Below are 19,170 nucleotides of genomic sequence, written 5' to 3'. Positions count from 1 at the left end.
CTGCTCCCCAGCCCCCGGGCAGCTGCCTGGCTTCCTTCTACTTGCTGCCCCTCTGTCTTATCTCTATAGTGAAATTACTGGGCATTCGAGGCAGGGACACTGTAGTGGGCATCTTGCCCCCAAATCTGCAATTAAGTAAGCCAGACCCTCTCTGCGCTGTCACTCAGGATCCTGCCACAGTCGATCTCTATTTCCTTAGTAAGCCGAACCCTCTCTGCGCTGTCACGCGGGTCCCGCTGCAGCTGATTTCTATTTCCTTCGGGAGACTTTCTGATTCCTTAAACTTTTGCCCTTACAGTTCCTTAATCCACAAGTGAAGCACTGGTCCAGATTAGAGGTCTTCAAAGGGAGCCTGAAAGTCCCCGAGGCACCGCTGTTTCCAGATCAGGGTTCTCAGGGGTTTCCTTCTGAAGAAGGGCTCCGTGACTTGACACAAGACTGAGTGTTTGGATTGGAGGATCTTTACGCTTCTTTCTGCCCTCACCTTCCATGAATCAAAAATCATTCCCAACTTCGCTGGCTGGAGATTGTCAATGACTGGTTTGCTGCTCGTCAAGCCTTTCGGCTTCCTCTGAGTCACTGTCCCTGAGACCCTGTGTCATGTGGGCAACTCAACCCCAAGACCTTTGAGGACTATCCTAATGTGCCTGCTGCAAATAGAATCCAGAGTCCCCTGCATACAGAGCCACATATTTTTAGAAATAAATGAACAAATTTTTAAAAAGTCTTAGCTCTCTTGAGGGAATGAAATGAAAGAAGTCTTATTTTCTTTGCTTTGGGATGGAGTGGTAGATAAAGAAGTGAGGGGGAAAGAAACCATACAGGGGTTGGGTCATGGGTAATAATCGCCAGTACTGAGCAGAGAAGGAAAAAATGAGCAACGATACTCCTATGAAACAGTGGATTATGTGTGTGTACAAGTGTGTGAATGTGTGTGTGCATGCATGTGTGTGCATGTGTATGTGAATATGTGCCTGTGTGTGGGTGTGAGCACATGAATGCATGTGTGTGAATATGCGTGCGTGCATGATGCGTGTGTGGGGTACACACGAGTGTGGCTGTGTGTGGCTGGGAGTGCACATTTATACAGATGTGCCCAGGGCTCCTTCCTTAAATTCATTCTTCAAATATTTTTGTTGTTAAAATCTCTTCCTCTCAATTTCCTCCTCATTTTTTACATGTCAGTGAGCAATTAAGAATGATTTAAACAAAACTAATGATGTATAACGCACAACGAAATATTTTACAACCCGTTTGTGAATGCTCTGTGGAGGGGAAGCAGGAATACCACGTGAACAGCCGCAGGAGGGACAATTTTAACTAATTTCCTCCCACTCTAATAACATGTGAAGGGTGACAGGACAGACCTGCCCTCTTAGACGCCACTGACCTCACAGACACGACTGTTCCCTGAGGCCCAGCTCTTCCTGGGTGGGACACCATGGGGCAGACAGCGCGTGTCAGGAGGGGGGTCTTCCCTGCCAGGGCTCCTGTCCAGGGAGCGGTGCCGCAGGAGAGCCCCTGCGTGGGCCGGTGCAGGCGCGGGGGCAGGCATGTGGCCATGATTGGAGATGGCCCCAGATCGGGCCCAGGCCAGCTTTGGTGCCTCCGTGGTGAGTGGAAGGCTGAGGAGCCACAGGAAGAACGGTCCTGAGGGCCGCAGCGCGCCGCAGCTCACAGCTCTGCCTGCTGGACACGCTCCTCACCTGTCCTCCTGCGCTGCTCAGGCCTAGGGATGGCTGGCGAGCTCATCAACTGTAAGGTGACGCTCTGACTCAAACACATTGGCAGAGAGGGCGGCAGCCACTCTGACTTCAGAACAATTAAATAAAAGAACGGGTCCTGGAGGCAGAGAGAGTGCTTTGTGCACCTCGAGGGCAGCGGCTCTCACACTGTGGTGGTGTAAAGTGATCCATAAAATCGGCCAGAGTGTCAGTTATAGGTTATAGATTAGTAAAAAAATGTAGATTTAGATATGGTAAGTGAGATAAGGCAGTTATAAAGCAAGAACTGTCATGGGCAGGCCTAAGACCCCATTTTGCTGCCTTCTATAAAAAAAACTGTTATAAGAGCTGTTTCTGAGGAGCTGAAATGAAAGCTGTTTTCTTATAAAAGTTGTTTTTCTGTACTTTGTACTCCACAGATTGTTCCCTACTCAGGATGCAGCGGTGGTCGTGGGGAGCTGCATTCTGGGTTTGAGTGCACGTGTGGGTATAGATGACTGCGTAATAGACTCTCGGCCCGCCGACCCCTGCTCAAACTCAGGCTACGGTTGTCCAGCACCTGCTTGAACCTGGAAATGTGGTTAACTGAACTGCAAAGCTGATTGCCTGTTTTCTAGCTTCTGTGCTTGCTTGCTTGCTAACTGGAGAATTCCTGTCCTGCTTAGGGCTTGCAGGTCCCGCTTATTATTGTTTCAGTCTCTGTGATCGGCTGACTTGCATGGCGCTAGGGGAGGCCCCTGAGCTGGGGTTTGTGTCTTCAAGTCCCAGGACACAGGCCAGGAAGCTGCTGTTCTCCCACGGAGCTTCAGTCCCTACGGGTGGGTGACAGTCCCTGGCCAGGTGGAGAAAGCTCTTTGATTTGAATTCCGACTTCGTGTTTTTGGAAGCTCCATGACAACACTGGCCGCAGGTGAGGGCTGGGTGAAGCCAAGGCCGTGGGCGCCGCTGTGTTTCTGATCCAGAGGGTTTGACAGGGGCGGCCTCAGGGTGCACCCAACAGAGCCCAAGCACAGCGCAGGGGGTGCGCTGCTCCAAGGTGACAGCAGCCTGGTGCTCAGGGGGGGCTTTCAGAGGTGCACTTGGGGACGGCCTCCTCACAGAGTCCCGCAGACTGTGTGTCTTGGACAGTGGAAATTACTGTCTGTCCATCTGGAAGGCAGACGTCCAGGACGGAATCCACCAGCAAGGCCTGGGGGGCCCTGCTCCCTGAGCCTGGCGGGAAGCCCCCCCCCCCAGCCCTGGTGGGGCTGCTTTCCTGGACACACACGCGCACGGCCCCCATTTCTGCCTCTGGCATCAGAGGGCCTCCTCCCCCCACCGTCTACCCCGACTCTGGCACCTCCCCGTCTTAAGGAGTCACGTCTGCAGCGTCCTTTTTCCACCAAGGCCACATTCTGAGTACTGAGGGCCTTGCCCTCAACACAGTTTTGGAGGTGAAATTCTACCCTCAGTGGGGTTGGTCTCACTTTGTCCTCTGAAGAGCCACACGTGGCACACATGGCCCTGTCTGCAGGCTCCCCTCCCTGCAACCTCCCTGTGTGCATCATGCTGGGCTGAAGGCCAGCACACCCCTCAGGTCAGTGCGGTGCAGCACAGTGGCCTCACTGTGGCAGTCACGATCCCAGAAGGCTATCCCGGGTGGCTGTGCCCTGCACACTCTCCTGCTAGGATCTCACTTTACTGCAGACACCTGGCTCTATGCCACAGCAAGAAAGCTAGATCACGACCATTTGTGAGTAAACCAGATTTCCCTTCCTGGCCCTGAACTTCAGGATCCCAGGGCAGCAGGATAGGTGGGGGCTGTTGGGACCAGGAGCCTTAGTCTTTGGCACGTCCAGGTGGGCAGCCTGGCCTCCACGCCTCACCCCTGGTGTGTACAGCCTGAACAGCAGTGCTGATCCCAAGGACCAAACCAAGTGGACTTTCTTTGCAGTTCTTGGCTATTGTTAGAGAAAATAAAAACAGAAGCTGATATTAATAGGGTAAATACTCCTTAGCTCTGGCTGGGAGTTCTAGAGAAACAGATTGATGCCATGCTTCAGGCCTGGGGGTCTTGGGGTCTGGCAGCCCGGGCTGATAATGCTCCTCACCCCGTGGCTCCTTCCTGTTTCCATTTTAAACTGTGCTGATCGTCCGACTGGACCTTGAGCCCTCTGAAGGCAGACCTTCCCATTGCGCTCTATGTCCCGGGCTGCCCTGGAGGGTCCAGCCCAGCCCAGCCCAGCTCCTCAACAGCCAGACCCACGGGCTGTGAAGGCTACCAACAAAAAACCCACACCAAAACTCCTTGTCCACATAGATTCCCTTTGTTCAAAAATTCCCTTGATCCACGAGAAACTTTGGTCACTTCTGTCTGAAACTTAATAGCCATTTTTAACTTCCAGGGCATAGGTCCCTGAGGCTGTTCTGGTGGCCTCAGGAGCAGCCAGCCCCACACGGTGACACAGCCCATGCCTGGCGGAGACTCTTGGCAAATGCCGTGACCCCATGCCAGTCTGCTTCACGGGCTTCCCAGCTCTGCGAGTCTCCTAGACTCTGGGCCACCTGGGCGGGTTCTCCATCTTGCTCATCTCTGGGTACCCAGCACCCAGCCTGGTGTCTGCCAAAGTGGGTATCACAGAAAGACTCCCCCCACAGAGGGCTCACATGCTTTGTGTTCCCCGGGTCCGACACATTCAGATCAGGTGGCGAAGCCCCAGGCACCAGGCAGCCCGTCAGCGACTGCCACCCTAGCTAGGGCCTGAGCGGACAAACGTGTGGGCTGCAGCGCCCCCTGGTGTCCAGGCCTCCACACACTCGGGCCAGGCTGGGGAAGGGGAGCAACAGCCACCTAGTGTCAATCCTCACTGCACAGGAGAGAGCAAAGGCGGCGTGTGCGGGGAAGAACACTGATGCTAGAGCCGGCCCTGTCCCTGCTTGCTGTGTGCTATGTGTCACGTTCTCATCTATATAGTGGGAGGTGGCTTGCTGCTGGGGAAGCAGAGGGCCAACTGTGGACTCGGAGACGCTTCCAGACCCCAGCACCATGACCCCAGGAGCATGTGCTAGGCGAGGCTGCATGTGCTGTGAGCTTCCTGGGCTCCCGCAGGATGTCCACGTGCACACACACCGTAGCTCCAGTCAAGTTCCTGGGGCTCCTGGCACCTAGTGGGAGAATCCCCAGGCCCTCCAGCCCCTGTGCGTGTCTGTCACTGCCCTACTGAGCAGAATGGCTGTTCCTTTAAGGGTCCTCCCCACCCACCATGAGTCCCTCCAAGGCAACCTCATCCTTTGACCTCCAGCTCCCAGGGCATTGCCTGGTATACAGTAGCTGCTCAATAATGAGCTGGATAGTGAGTGAGGGAAAGTCACTATCTTTTTGAGGGAGATTTGTAACCCCAGGCAGGTTCTTGCTTTTTTAGTAAGAGGGATTGTGGTGAAGGCCATCCCCCACTCACTGTCTTGACAGGGTCACAGTGAGAAAAAGTGTTGGCAAAGCCGCTCTCCCACTGTCTCGACAGGGTCACAGTGAGGATGAATGCTGGCAAAGCTATGCTGGTTGGTGGGAAACCGAAACCATGAGACCCTTTTTTATGTAATTGGGACTTTTCATTTTCATGCTTATGTTTCTGACAAGAGGCATAAGTATGTTAGATGCCAAACAAATTAAACTTCAGATGGCTAGAACATAACAGGTAGTTCATGCCTTGGAGGCTGTTCTACTACCCCTCAGCATATCAAGGACAAAGTAGAAGGCTGTGCTTCTATCTCAGTACATTGTGGACAAACCTGATAACGGACAACAATCATCCTTTGAAAGGTCATGAGAATTTTAGGCACCACATTGATTATATCAACTAGAACCCAAGCCCATATTTCCGGCCTCTTAGAAAACCTAATCAGTATGCTTATTTCACAGAGTTCACCACATGTAGTCTCATTTTTACATTTAAGAAAGTTAAAACATATAAAAATATATTCTTTTTATAAACTCTTTCTTACTTTACATAAGGATATATGATGAGCATAGTTAATATTGGTGGAAAATGGATTGATGTTTAGAACTTACTTTCTATTGAGAAAGATTATAAAGATATGAGAACTAGTGCACCTTGACTGAGAAACAAAGAAACTCTTTGAGAAAGCAGCTCAACCAGTTTTATGAGAATAAATTTAGGAACTAATTAAAATAGCTTTATAAGACACAGTTTTAGAATAATGTTAGAAATATTATTTTATTTAGATTGTTAAGTTTAGAAATTCTTAAGTTTTTATTTGTATAGGTTTCTGATATGTTTTAAGAATGATTCATAAACTTTAGGATATTTTAAATATAAGATTTAAAGGGACTTTTTTAGATGGGAATTTTAGATTAGAAATAAAGTACAAGTGTACTTTAGGTTAATGATTGGTTAGGAGACTTAGAGTCTGGTTACATAGTTTGGCATTAGTTAATAAGAAAATAACATCTTGTGAAAAATAGTAAATCTTGGGAAAATCTGAAAAATGTAAATTAGTGACGCATTTTATTAATGATTCTGTACTTTTAATAATTACATAACTGAAGGTCATATCCTGGAAAAATGTAAATTAATGTTACATTTTTTGTACCCCCGATCATGGTTAAGGAAATGTCATGTCTTGGCAAAGTTTTAAATTATATAATCAATGACGTATTCTGAATCTATAATGATGAGAAAAATTGCAATAAAAGATGACCCAGAGAAAGCTGCATTAGCTCTCTCTCTGGAGACTGCTCCAACGGAACGACTCCTGTCTCATCTTTTCGCCGACGCCACTCATCCTTCAGGACTCCCTGGACCCCGCCAGGGCAGGACCCCGGCAGGATTGCATCTCACTTTGCAAAATTTCATGATAACTTATTCCATGTTGACTTAACTTGTGACGACAGGAGACACAGATGTGTTGGAACTGCTGTAGGAAATGCCAACTCCTCAAGCACAGGCTACGGAGCTCTGGGCCCATGTGCTCTCCCAACTGAGGGGACAGGTCAGCTGGTGCCAGAGAGGACGGAGGAGACCCAGGAGACCTGATTCTGCTGTCAGATGAGCCTCAGGGAAGGGTGGTGGGATCAAGGGCCTCCAGGTACTGGTGGGCTTCCTTGTCACTCAGAGGGACAACGGAAGAAGAGGGAGAGAATGTCCCCACTCACACAACGAGGAGGACACGGCTGGGTTTGTGAGAAGTCTGATTTTAGGAGATTTAAACAAAAAGAAAACAACGGTTTCAGGACCAGCAGCTGAAACTGGTCCCCTGCAAGGAGAACGCAGGTCCCATTAGACATGGGCAGACACACAGAGGGGTGCAGAGAGCTTCCCGCAAAGCTGAATAAATGTCCCCTCACCAGCTCTTCTTCAATGTGTGTCAGAGGCGTGGGTTCAAGAGGTTCTACACCACAGCATGGAGGCACGCCTGGCCACTGGAGATGGCAGGTGGCGTCCAGATACCTACCAAGTATGTGCTTCTTGGTTTGTTTGAAAGGCCCCGAGAGAAGGTGGTCAGGAGGACTCTGCAGTGTCGGGTCCTGGGTTAGCCCTGACTTGTCCTGTGTCAGGCCTTCCTTGGTAGGAGGGGGGTCCTGTGGTTCTCCTAAGGAAGAGCTGAGGATGGGGCAGAACAGCTCCTGGGGACAGAGAGCACCTGCTCACGGTGGGGAGGACAGGGTGACTTGAGCATGGAAGGTGAGAGGCAGCAGCGGAGCATGTAGCTGGAATCCTGGAGAGGTTTGGGATGGTGACCCCTGAACAATCCCACAGAGATCAACCAGCTTGGCTCCCGAAAGCATGTCAGGACTGACTGCAGACAGAGAAGTCCTTCCTGCGACACGCCCCAGGCACCAGAATGCTCGGTTTTCTTGGCTGGTGGATGGAAGAGCTCGCAAGTTCTCCCGGGTGTTCTGTGGTGTGTGTGCGGGGTTAAAGTGTGGAAATGAGTGTGAGCAGTGACTTGGCATTGGCCCACACTAAGACAGAACATGAGGCATGAGCAAAAAGCTGTGGTGGATTCTTCTGGATTCAGACGCACACACTTAGGAGGCTTCAGACACTGTCTTCAATCCCTAGTTGGCAGCGGAGAATTTCAGAGCTGCCTGGGAATCAGGGTCAGTCTGGACAGTGCTCTGTCTCTCTCTTTCACTGAGAAGCAACATGCTTAACGTGGAACAGAGAAAAGACGGTGTTTGGTCTTTGGGCACATGAGTGAGCTCCTGCTGCTGGTGTGGTGCTCACTGTGGGTCAGCCCCGGGCTTCAGGGGGCAGAGGTTCTTCCAAGTTTCCTGGGCGCTCTGAGTGCTGCAGTGAGCTGCCAAGCACTAGCCTGGGGTCAGCTGCATGGATGGCTCAGGATGGGGGAATACAGATGCTGCTTAATGCATCAGGACACCTCCTGATGGCTGTGAGTGCTGAGAGGCAAGTCGGCCCCGTCAGAAGGACGAGTGCCTTTGACCTAGACTTCCAGGTTGGAGAGCACCTATGGAGTGGGCATGGATATTCCAAGCCCCTTTCCCCTTCTCTCTGGGTCCACCCCATATTCCTCCATGTGCCTGAGCAGCCTGCTTGAACTTGCTGCTAGAGCATTTGATGTCTGCGCTGGGGTGAGTTGCTGTGGGCACTTCTGTTCCTCTTGTAGCTGACCACAACCCACCTGCCAGGGCATGGTGCTGCTCCAGTGGCACTTGGCTGGGCCAGAGCTGGTGATGCCTAGGATGCCCCTCTCAGAGTGGACCCTCCACAATGAGAGAAAGCACTTCTTTCTCCCCAAATCAAGAGACTCCACCTCTCCTTGCACTGTGCTGTGGCTGGAGGCTAGCCAGGCGGGGCTCCTGCACTACGTGTGTCCGACTGACAGATCTTCCACAGGCTTTGCTGGCAGCTCCCGGGCTGAGTCTTGGCCGAGCCACGTGATTCCATTAGAGTGACTGGATCCAATGACACCTGGTCATAGAAGCTGGCCACTCCTGTGTCCCTGCCATGGGGAGGAGAGTCTGGCACCCTCTTGTGAGGATCTTTCCTTAGAAGGTCCCAAGCCTGGTACAAATGTGCTCAGGACTGGGGTCCTCCCACACACGGCTGACGCCCACCCAAAGGCCCTGACTACACAGATGGAGAAGACGAAGGACTCCCCTGTGACGCTGCCTCCCTCCTATGGTGGGGAAGGGCCTGTGGGCTCCCGAGAGGTGAGGCACACCCAGGCCACATCCCCAGGGGAAGGGCCGGGGAAGGGAAGGGCAGGGGGAAGGGGGGGCCGGGGCAAGGGAAGGGCAGGGGAAGGCCACGAGATATCTTTGGCAGGTCCGAGTGGCTGGGAGAGCCTCCAGAGGCCTGAGGGACTTCTCCCAGTGCAGCCAGGTGGCCTGCTGCAGTCCCCGGAGTGTCCTGCCAGGCGCAAGGCCCTCTGAGAGCGGCAGATGCTCCTCTGCCACAGCCCATCACACCACTGCCCTCTGCTGCAGGGACTCCCCGGGGAGACTCCGAAGTCAGCAGGAGGGGGAGTTGGGCAAATGGCAAGGGCCACCACTGTCCTACGACTAAATAGGTGACAAGGGCCAAGGGCACTCACAGTGGGCACAAAGAGCAAGAACAGAGCGCAGCTGCTCTGCGGGGACACGGTGTGCCAGGTGTCCTCACAGCAGGCGGGAGAAGCCAGTGCCCATGCAGGGAAGAGCGCGGTGCCCTCCCTCGGCCTCACCGCTCACTGCCCCCTGGCCACAGATCTTCCTAGAAGATCCTCCAGAGAGTTCCCTCACAGCCCCCGGAACAGGGCTTAGAGAGCCTATAATTCAGCCTCCTCTGAGGCGCACAGCGAGGGCCAGGGAGGACCGTGAGGGCTCAGGACCGCTAAGCTACCCTAGGAGACAGCACCGGCGGTGCTCGAGGCTGACCGCCCCACAGTCCACGGTCCAGAACCTGGTCCTCATGGTAGAGGTGGCCTGAGGCAGTGAGGGGACCCAGGCTCCACCCCCGGGTGATCCGTGCCCTATTGCAGGAGTGGGCTGCTATAAAATTGAGCTGGGCCTCTCTTCCCTCCTCACACATGGTGCTTCTGCCTCAGAAGGAGGCTGCAGGAGGCCCCTACAGATGTGGCCCCTTGATCTGGGGCTTCCCAGCTCCAGAACTGTGAGCCAAGTACCTTTCTGTTCACTGCAAGTTGCCCAATCTGTGGTATCCGGCTGGACCAAGGCCTGGCTGCTGTCAGCCCAGCTCGCCGCTGCCTCAAGTGGCCAGGCGGTTGTCGGCAGGGGGCAGCCAGTCCTTCCTGCTGTCTTTGTCTGTCTTCTGCAGGTGGCAGGGTGAGTCCTGGGTGTCTTAGCAGGATAATGAACATGTCATGATTAGGCCCTTACAGATATGATCTTCTGAGTTACTGATGGCAGGTGGCTCACAAAGCGAGGAGACTGTATTCTATGTTCAGGGCAATTCAAATAACGAAAAGAAAGGTGGAGAATTTTAAGAAAATTGTGAGACGCACAGGCTACTGAGTTGGATTTGAGATGTCAGCGTGCCACAGTCTGAAGATTTATGACCATTTTAAAACAGGTATTGGTAACGTATCTATTGGGAGGAGTGCTAGAGATATCCAGACCTCTGCAAGCATCAAGAGCCTAGGAGAAAAAGTTTTAGGTTTCCTCCGTAAATTGCAATTATGATGTTTAGCATAATCATCTTCTTAAAATAAGTAAGCCCGTCCTTGACGTGCGACGGTCTGAGTTAGGGCCTACTGACTGATGGTGCAGAGGTGAGTGCATTTAGAGGAAGCCATGATTTGAATTTGGATTTTATTCCTTTTCTGGCTAGGCACATGTGGTAAGGTCCTCTCTTGCCACACTGGGCAGCAGCAAGGGGCCATGCCCAGCCGTGTGCCCATGAGGGCACAGCGACCCTCTGCAGGGTGCTTTGTGGAAAAGTGCCCGAGTTCTGAGGGCCAGGGTGTCAAGTGAAGTTTTGACTTATAATATCTTCAACTTACAGTGGGTTTATACAGCTGTGACCTACAGTGAGTCAGGAGGCAGGAGCTAAACACATCCAGTGAGAATCTATTAGAAAAGTGAAAGAGTCTCCTGTGAGCAAGAACAGCCGTCCTCCTCCCACTCACAGGTCAGTGGGCGCTGCAGGAGCCGTCAGCCTCCAAGCGCCCAGCACACGGGGCGCACCCTCAGGTGTTCAGTCATGATCCTGCCCTAGGGAAGAAGCTAGGGCTCTGCCATTTCTAGGGGTCTGTAGAACCTACCTGTGGGTCAAACACACACGTAGTCCATGCTGGGGGAAACAGGAGGGCGAGGGATGCAGGGCCATAGCTGTGCCCTGTGAGCAGAGGCCAGAAGGGAGGGATGTGGTGGCTGGCGGTGCTCCTTAAGGTCCCTAATGCTGTGGGCCAGTCCCGAGGTCCGAGGGGGAAGGGGACAGTGTCAGGCACGAGGCTGGAGCCTGCGGAGGTTCTTGCCCAACACCACCAACACTCGGGCTCTGCTGTGGTCGAGTGTGACCCCGAGTGCACCTGCGGGATCCTCACCCCTATGAGGGCACCAAGAGTGGCCCTCAGGAGCAGCTAGGCCGTGAGAGTCCCCTATGAATGGGGTTAGTGCCTTTATAAAAGGGACCCAGAGAGCCCCTTGTGCCTTCCGACGGGGGAGGACACAGTGCCAGGCACCACCCAGGAACCAGGGAGCGGCTTCTCACCAGACCTGGAGTCCGCTTTGATGTGGGACCTGCAGCCTCCAGAGCTCTGTGGGGTAGGAGCTTGTCTTGTGTGACAAGAGCCCAAGCAGAAGGGACTGTCCTTCCTGGGGCCACTGCGCGACTGCCCCAGACAGGTCCTGGAGGGGGAGAGGCAGCAGGCCCCCTCCAAGCCCACAGAAGGCAAAGAGAGGGTAGGTCAGGCTGCGTCTCGGAGCTCGGGTAGACCATCCTAGGAAGGGTGCCTCCGGGGTTTACGGCTCAGGGGAACATCAGCTGCACACGGCAGTGCTCCTGGGCTCGGCAGACGTCTGCTTTGAATCCTGGAGATTGAAGCTGGTTCGTAAGAGGCTGTAACTTTGACCTCCAGCCCCTGATTTCTAATGCACACATTTTGCACACCTCCACGGTCTTCTTTCCCCTTTGGCTGCACTGAAGAGCAAATGCCATTCTTTTGGACTAACCAATTATTTTAATGCCTACAGGTGATCTGTTTTATATACTGAAACGGCTTTAGCATTTCCCTTGAGAGCTGGCTGTGCCTCCCAGAGCTCTGGAGTGCTCTGAGGAGAGAGGACAAGCTGGGGAGAGGAGGGGCCAGGCTGGGCAGCCTGACTCCCAGGCCCAGGGCTTGAAGGTCATTGGCCACTCTACCTCTAATGCAGAGCTCGTGGCAAAAGGATTCAAGGGTGCAGAGCTTGTGGCAAAAGGATTCAAGGCAGATAAGAAAGGCACAAACCACAGGTGACAAAATAAGCTTAAAACAAGTAGATGAGAATATCAGAACAAGGCAAAAATAACGATGAGGAAAGAGACCAGGGAACAGACCAGCCAGGCACCGTGCTGTCAGGACGGTCCCGCCTGTGCCGTGGGCTCTACTGGGGCTCCAGCAGCACCACGAGGTGGGGATAGACACAAACGGGCACCTCACAGAGGGCACACACACTGCTGCTGTGGAGGCCCGAGAGAAACTCCCTGTGACCCTCCAGAGGCCATCTTCAAGTGTGTGGAGAGGTAAGAATGGAGTGGATGGAAATATCCTCCTCTGCCCAGCTGCCGTTCTGCTCTGCGGAACATGCAGACAAGGTTGCAGCAGCACCTGGGACCCACGGGCACCTGCACGCAGCCTCCTCAGAGCCCAAGTCTGGCCTTCACACACGCCTCCACCCGCAGCACGTCTGCACCTGCCAGAGTCTGCGGAGATGACCTTGATGTTTTCCAGCTGTGTTTTCAAACACTCTGTTTAGAGGTCTCAGCAAGGACGGCGATGGCTTGCAGTTTTAGAAGGGTGCCTGCTCCTCTGCTCGCCACGGCTCTGTGCTCCTTGTCCTTCCTGCTCCGTGAGCAGCCACTTGAAGTGCACGTGTGTGCAGTTTTCTCTCCAGGTGTATGAACGTAGGAAAGGTGTGTGAATGTTAAGTTTTACCTATTGCGATGGATCCCAATTCTTTTCCTGTCCACTCTATAACAAGAGTTCAGCAGGTATAGGACTGAAAGTTAAAAGGTATTTTTTTCACCAAAAGCATTTAATGAACCTTGCTCCATTATTTCCTGCTTTGGACCTGAGAAGTCTAACACAAATTTGGATATTTAAAATAGAAAAGGAAACAAGGAAAAGAGATCATGTTTTAATTTTATCCCTGAAATCTTATGCAAATTTTAACCTTACAATGATTAAATTTCATTAGGAAATATTAATTTTGGTCTTTGGAAAAATTCTTACAATTGTGTTCAGCAGGCCTTTTCTTTCTGATGAACTTAAAGCTTAGGAGAGCATTTGCCATTATAGCTTGGTTTATTTTCCCCCTTGATTCTCACCAAGCTCTTTCTAGAGCCTCTCCAAGCAGATTGCATGTTTTTGTTCTATCATTCACATTCCCAAATTTTCTTTGAATTTTTATCTTTGTCTAATTTCGTGGTCTTATGGGCTGCATTTCCTGGGTTACTCTTTAGGTAATATCTAGGATGTTTCTGGGGAAACTGGGGCATTCGACCACAATATGTATTCAGTTCTTATGACATTAAAACAAAAAACTTTGGGAAATATTTTATGTCCAGAGCAGTCAGTTCGCTTCTTTTTTCACAGCAACCTGCTCTTGTTTCATGAAGGTGATACTTTCCAGAATCTCTCTGAGGATATTTGCAGTCAGACTTCCTGCAGTAGGTAGAATGACCTTTAAAATGTTTCTCTAGGCTGTGTGCACTGTGTGCAGAATAATCCCAAAGACTCAAGAGGCTGAGGCAGGAGGATCACCCAAGTTCAAGCCAGTCTGGACAATTCAGTAAGATCGTGTCTCAAAATAAAAATCGCTAGGGATGTAGTTCAGTGGTAGAGTACTTGCCTAGCACGTGCAAGACACTGGGTTCAGTCCCCAACACTGAACAAATAAAAGTCTGGCCAGTCTCCTTTTGCTGACATGCAGTCTGAGGCCTCTGGTCACATTTCTCACTTGCATCAGCAGCTCTTGGCTGGCCATCCCCATGCTGAAGAGGGGCTGTAGGGGAGGAAGGCCCAGCTTCCTGCAGATCCTGACACCAGGATCCCAGGTGGAGATACCATGGGGCGGTGGCCACCGGAGACGAGCTCCCCTTCCACTGTGGCCCGCTGTCCCCTCTGGAAGTCCCCATACCAAGTCTGGGGCGTGCGGGAGACGGCAGGGGGTGTCACTCTGCCCAGCGCCTCACACCAGCACCTGCCCCAGCTCCAATCTGCTCCAGCTCCCGCCTTGGCGGCTCTGCTCTGCAGGGTGTTCCAGAATTCACGATTCTGAGCAGACAGACACTTCTTCTGCCAATAGTCTTAGGCACCGTCACCTTTGGCTTTCACTTTCTCTGTGATGATTTGTCTTTACTTTTCAAAATTCTTCAAAGGTCTGGTTTGCTGGTGCCTCCTTCACCTGGTCCAGTGGTGCATTTGTTTTTATTTCTACATTTTTTTCCTATCATTTGACTTAGAAAAGAGGGTAGTAACTGCTTGGGAAGCCGTTTTGAGCAGAACTATGCTTTAGGAAGCATGACCTGTCACGTCTCAGCCAGGAGTAGAGTGAGTCATTAGCTGGGAGACCTTCAGGGCAAGGTGGGCAGTGATGGGAGCAGGAATGGAGGGGGTGGGAGACTCTGGAGGCACTGTGGATTGCACTGAGTGCCATTATTTATTGTTAATGGACATTTCAAAGACATGGCCTCTCCTCTTGCAGGAAGGCAGGTGGTCACCAAGCACCAGCATGCCGACACTTGCATAGTGATGGGAAGGTGAGAAATTCCTTTTTCTTAGAAGACATTTGCTTGGTCGTTACTGAGAAGCAGTGTGACTCCTACTGGGTGGGTTGCCCAGGGCCTGGCTGCGTTTACCCAGGTGTGTGACATCTTCCAAAACACTGACAAAACTTACTCCAATGATGTAACCTGCCTCGAAATCCCCTCCTTGATTTTGGTACAGGCAGCCTCAAAGGGAATCACTCCAGGTCTCGGAGAGAGTGAGCAGATGCTCTTATGAGCAGGTCAGCAGTGCGCCCAGGAGCCTCCGCCGGGTTCCAAGCAGTCACCTGGGCAAACCCAGTGTTAAAAGGGCAGCTGAGTCAAACCCAGGGAACCTGGCTGAGAGCGTCTAGAGGATTAGGTGGCCTACAGAGCCCAACCCATCAAGCTCCGGGTGCTGCTGGGAATGGAGCAGCCGCTCTGTCGGAAGCCAGTTTTACCAGAGGACGCAGGCTACTTTCATCTTCTAGCCCTGGGCTGCTCCTCACAGCTGGGCACGAGTCAGTAGCAGGCTCTGTAAGTGACCCTCGGGTCAGGACGGAGGAGCGCACGCCTGCTTGCCCTGTTGACTCGGCACGGAGCTGCGCCCGGACAGGGCCCCAGTGCGGGAAGGCGGAGGCTTCTTCCGGCCGACCTGGAGGCTCTGTGACAGATGGGGAGCCCTGGGCAGCGCCTTTCCTGGGAGAACTTCTGGAGTGGCCCTCCGTCCCGTCCCAGCGCCTGTGTCTTCACGGCACGTGGCCATTCTCAGCTGACCACAGTGCCTTAGGACCTCAGCCCCTCAGAAAACACTCTGCCTCTCGGTGAGTGGGGTGAGTGGCAGGTGCACCTACCCGCCGTGTGTATTCCATCTGGGGCAGCACGGGTGTGGAGCATCTTCATGGAGGAGACTCGGGGTTCTCAGGGCTGTACCAGACAGGGGAGACGCACGGCAGGTGGCTGCCCTCCTCCTCCCTTGCTGTGTGGAAGCCATCGCCACCTGATCCCTGTGATCTTCACAGCATCACCAATGGACGCCTCACGGCTTCCACGACATCACCCCTCCACCCCTCACAACATCACCACCTGACCCACAGCACCACCCCTCGACCCCTGTGACCTTCAGGACATCACCCCTCCACCCCTCACAACATCACCACCTGACCCACAACACCCCCCTCGACCCCTGTGACCTTCAGGACACTGCCAAGGATACCTCATGACCTCCACGGAATCACCACTTGACCCCTCATGACATCCCCGCTCTACCTCTGTGGCCCTCACACTGTCACTAGTGGATACCTTTGACCTCCGTGACAACATCACTCAACCTCCAGTGACCTTGGTTCTCGCTGAGCCTGGACTTGGCCTCGGAACGCTCTGACCATGGCAGCACAGCCACTGACCCTGGACCACTGGGCTTGACGTCCTGGCTGTTTTCCACCTGCCGACCTCACGGTTCTGACCTCCACTCAGTGCAGGGGTGACGTGACAGCTCCTTAATGTCCACTTTCCCCCAATTCGCCATGTTCTCCCTGGACGAGAGGCGCATGACCCCAGGGAGCAGAGGCCTGGGGGAAGGACAGAGGAGGAGCACAGGCCGGTGTGAAGAGGGCCTGGACAATCTGGCCACTTGGAGGCTGAGGCAGAGGACCAGCTGCAGGGGCACCTGATGTGCACGCTCCCAAAGCCACAGCTCTCCTGTCCACACCTACCAGAGGGCTGATTCAATGTCCTGAGGCTCTGGCAGCTCTGGTCCCTCTGGAACCTTCTGGGCTGCTGCTGTGTGCACGAGACCCAGGGATTCTGCATGAGCTCCGCGAGGAACGAGAGCACCCATTCACATTAGGAACTCCATGAAGTGGCGGCACTTAGCTCCCCATGGAAGTTAGCCCCTCCAGCCTCAGCCCCACCTCTGCAGACCAGGTCAGCAGCCAGCACATGTCCCAGAAGTCCTCCGCTGATCACTAAGGTGACCATGACGTGACAATATCAGTGTCACAACAGTGAGTCCACACTCCCCAGCACCCTCCCAGCAGACACTTGGTGTGCACCTTAAAGCTCTATCTCATGCATCCTCCCAGGAGCCTCAGGGAATAGCAGTGCCATTCCCTTGGGTTTCAGAACGAGTACTCAGCAAGGTCAACCAAGGTCACAAAGATGCAAAAAGCAGAGCCCAGTTTCTAGCCAGGTCCAGCATGGTGACTTCTGCCTCTCTCGAATTTGTGGACGGCATCATGGTGACAGAGGGTCTTGGGATATTCCATACTAGGAGGGACAGCAATTAGGACAGACCTGCTTTATTTTAAGCTGGGAAATACTTTGTTCCAATCCGACTATAAAGTGGAGAAGCTTATCTTAATACACTAGGCTGCTAAATCCATGGTCAAGCACCTTAAGATGGGGAAATGGCTCCTGAGTGACAATTTAACACTGAGAGTGGCGGTGTGAAAGCCCAGAGCCCCAGCAGAATGCATCCCCACCACAGCAGGAAGGAAAAGCACGGGTCTGTCCTGGGCTCCTGGGAAAGACCCTCCTGGAAACTATGGAAATGCTTTACCACAGAGAAGCAAATGCCTGACCCAAACGCGAGTCCCATTGAGACGTTTTAGGAACTAGACTGGCTGAGTCCTTTTGACAAACTCGAAGGAAAACGAATCATGGACTTAGATTTCGGTTTGAAAGCAGAAATCTGATTTTCTAAACAAAAGCTACAATGGTGAAGTCACGTCTGCTGGGCACTTTGGTTCTGTTGTCTAGGGGCTCGGAAGGTTGAATGCAGGGGCGGCACAGACCCTAGCTGACTTTCACAGGGCCACATAACTTGGGTATTAATTTTCCTTTGTGACATGAAGAAGAATTTCTGGAGAAAATCGATATTGCAGGTGCCCCTTTTCCTCTAAGATGTCCCGTTACCGCCGTAAGCCATGGCTGGGGTGGTGTCTTCCCGGAGCCCCTCACTCCTTCCAGGGTGTGAAGGTGAAGCAGTAAAGACGCCCCCTTTACCTACCATCCTAGGAAACAGCAAGTACAGCTCTCCCCCGCCTCTCTCTTATACAAGAAGAAATACGCGTCATGAAGGAGTTTGATTATACCCCCAAGAGATATGTCCAAACTCTGGTCTCCTTGAACTGACCTTGTGTGGAGGTCTTGCAGACGTGACCAGGTTACGTGGAGGTTGTACTGGATCAGGGGCCCTAATCCAGTGACCGGGGCCCTTTTAAGAACATGCAGTTTTGGATATAGACACAGCAGCGAGGCCATGTGAGGACAGGAGAGGTCACCGTGACCGCCTGTAAGTCAAGGACCGCCTTGGAGGGCAGCGACCCCCGGAGCTGGCGGGGGGCACAGGGTGGGTTTTCCCTCAGGGGCCACCGTGTTCAGAGCCGCTTTCAGGTTCCCACCCACCAGAACCGAGAGGACCTTCTGTGGCTTTAAGCCACCCAGTTATGGCGACTTCCTAGGGTAGACCCAGGAGACGGATTCAGATGGGGACTCGACCTCTGAGGACAGAACTGGACTTCTCCAGGACTGGCAGGTGATGTCCCAGCATGTGGGGGACAGCTCAGGCCTCTCCCACTCTGGGCGTCCCTAGTCATCTGAGATAGCTGGGTTACGGAGTTCCCCACAGCGTCCATTTGGGGAGAACCCACAGACGTTCCCGGCTGCCCGGGCATCTCCCCACGGCTAACTCCCCCCTCCTGGGAAGGGATAAAGCAGCGGAGCCCTGGAAAGCCTCTGAAGAGTGCCAGGAGTGGACCCGGCAGCCCAGGTGTGGGAGTGGGGAGGGCCCGGCTAAGTCAGGGAACGCTGAGGGGTCTGTTGGCGGTGGAGGGTGAACCGGAAGGATCGCGGCAGGAGTAGAGAGGCCAGCCACTGGACAGCTGGAAAGGTGCTCTTCAGCCGGAGGAGGGGGACTCAGAGCAGGTGTCTTACAGGGACACTGACAAGACCCGTCGGGCACGTGCACCAAAGCCACCAGGCACAGCCAGGAAAGCCATCATAACCCTCAGGTGCAGTATTCTGGGTGCAGCCGGCTTCACTGCCAGACAACAGGGAGCAGGGAGGAACCCCGGGCCCCCACCATGGAGACAGGAGTCATGTTTGGGCCTGAAATGGCCACTGAAGGCTCATGTGTGGAAGGCCTGTCCCCAGTGCAGCAGGGTTCAGGGGCTCTGGGAGGTGACTGGACCCTGACCTCAGCAGGGACGCACCCCCTGGTGGCTCACAGCTGATGGCATTCCTGGAGTGGTGGGGACTCCAGGGGGTGGGGCCACGTGGAGGAGGTAGGTCACAGGGGCGGGTCCCTGGCCTTGTCCTTTCCCCTTCCTTCCCTCCTCTCTGCTGCCCGGCTGAGCCGCTGACCGCTCCCACACTCCTGCTCTGGACGGAGGCCCCAGAACCATGGTCCACACAGACCTTTCCTCCCTTGGCCCAGTCTCCCAGGTATTCTGTCCCAGGGATGACGAACAGACCAACACCACACAGGAAAGTTCCAGAAGGTTCCAGGTCTGGTTTACGAGGGGACCCTCATACCG

General features: G+C 53.4%; 1 protein-coding gene and 1 long non-coding RNA gene across 21 annotated transcripts in view; one reads left to right on the top strand and one right to left on the bottom strand.

Annotated features, from left to right (window-relative positions):
• Dpp6 (dipeptidyl peptidase like 6) overlaps positions 1-19,170 on the bottom strand; it is an 860,191-nt gene that overhangs the window by 69,179 nt on the left and 771,842 nt on the right. The gene's annotated exons all lie outside the window — the stretch shown is intronic.
• LOC144375507 (uncharacterized) overlaps positions 1-19,170 on the top strand; it is a 36,406-nt gene that overhangs the window by 10,340 nt on the left and 6,896 nt on the right. For 6 of the 15 annotated variants that reach the window (XR_013435535.1, XR_013435532.1, XR_013435526.1 and 3 more), the window contains 2 exons: positions 2,144-8,898; positions 11,881-13,439. This is a non-coding gene — a long non-coding RNA (uncharacterized LOC144375507). Of the gene's footprint in view, positions 1-298; positions 725-2,143; positions 8,899-11,880; positions 13,440-13,588; positions 13,678-14,592; positions 14,648-14,834; positions 17,734-19,170 lie in introns of those variants that run through there. The other 9 variants (XR_013435530.1, XR_013435529.1, XR_013435525.1 and 6 more) reach the window with 6 other exon arrangements.

The sequence above is a fragment of the Ictidomys tridecemlineatus genome, chromosome 2 (genome assembly GCF_052094955.1).
Source record: "Ictidomys tridecemlineatus isolate mIctTri1 chromosome 2, mIctTri1.hap1, whole genome shotgun sequence".
Taxonomy (NCBI): Eukaryota; Metazoa; Chordata; class Mammalia; order Rodentia; family Sciuridae; genus Ictidomys; species Ictidomys tridecemlineatus.
This window is presented reverse-complemented; position numbering and strand designations above follow the sequence as displayed.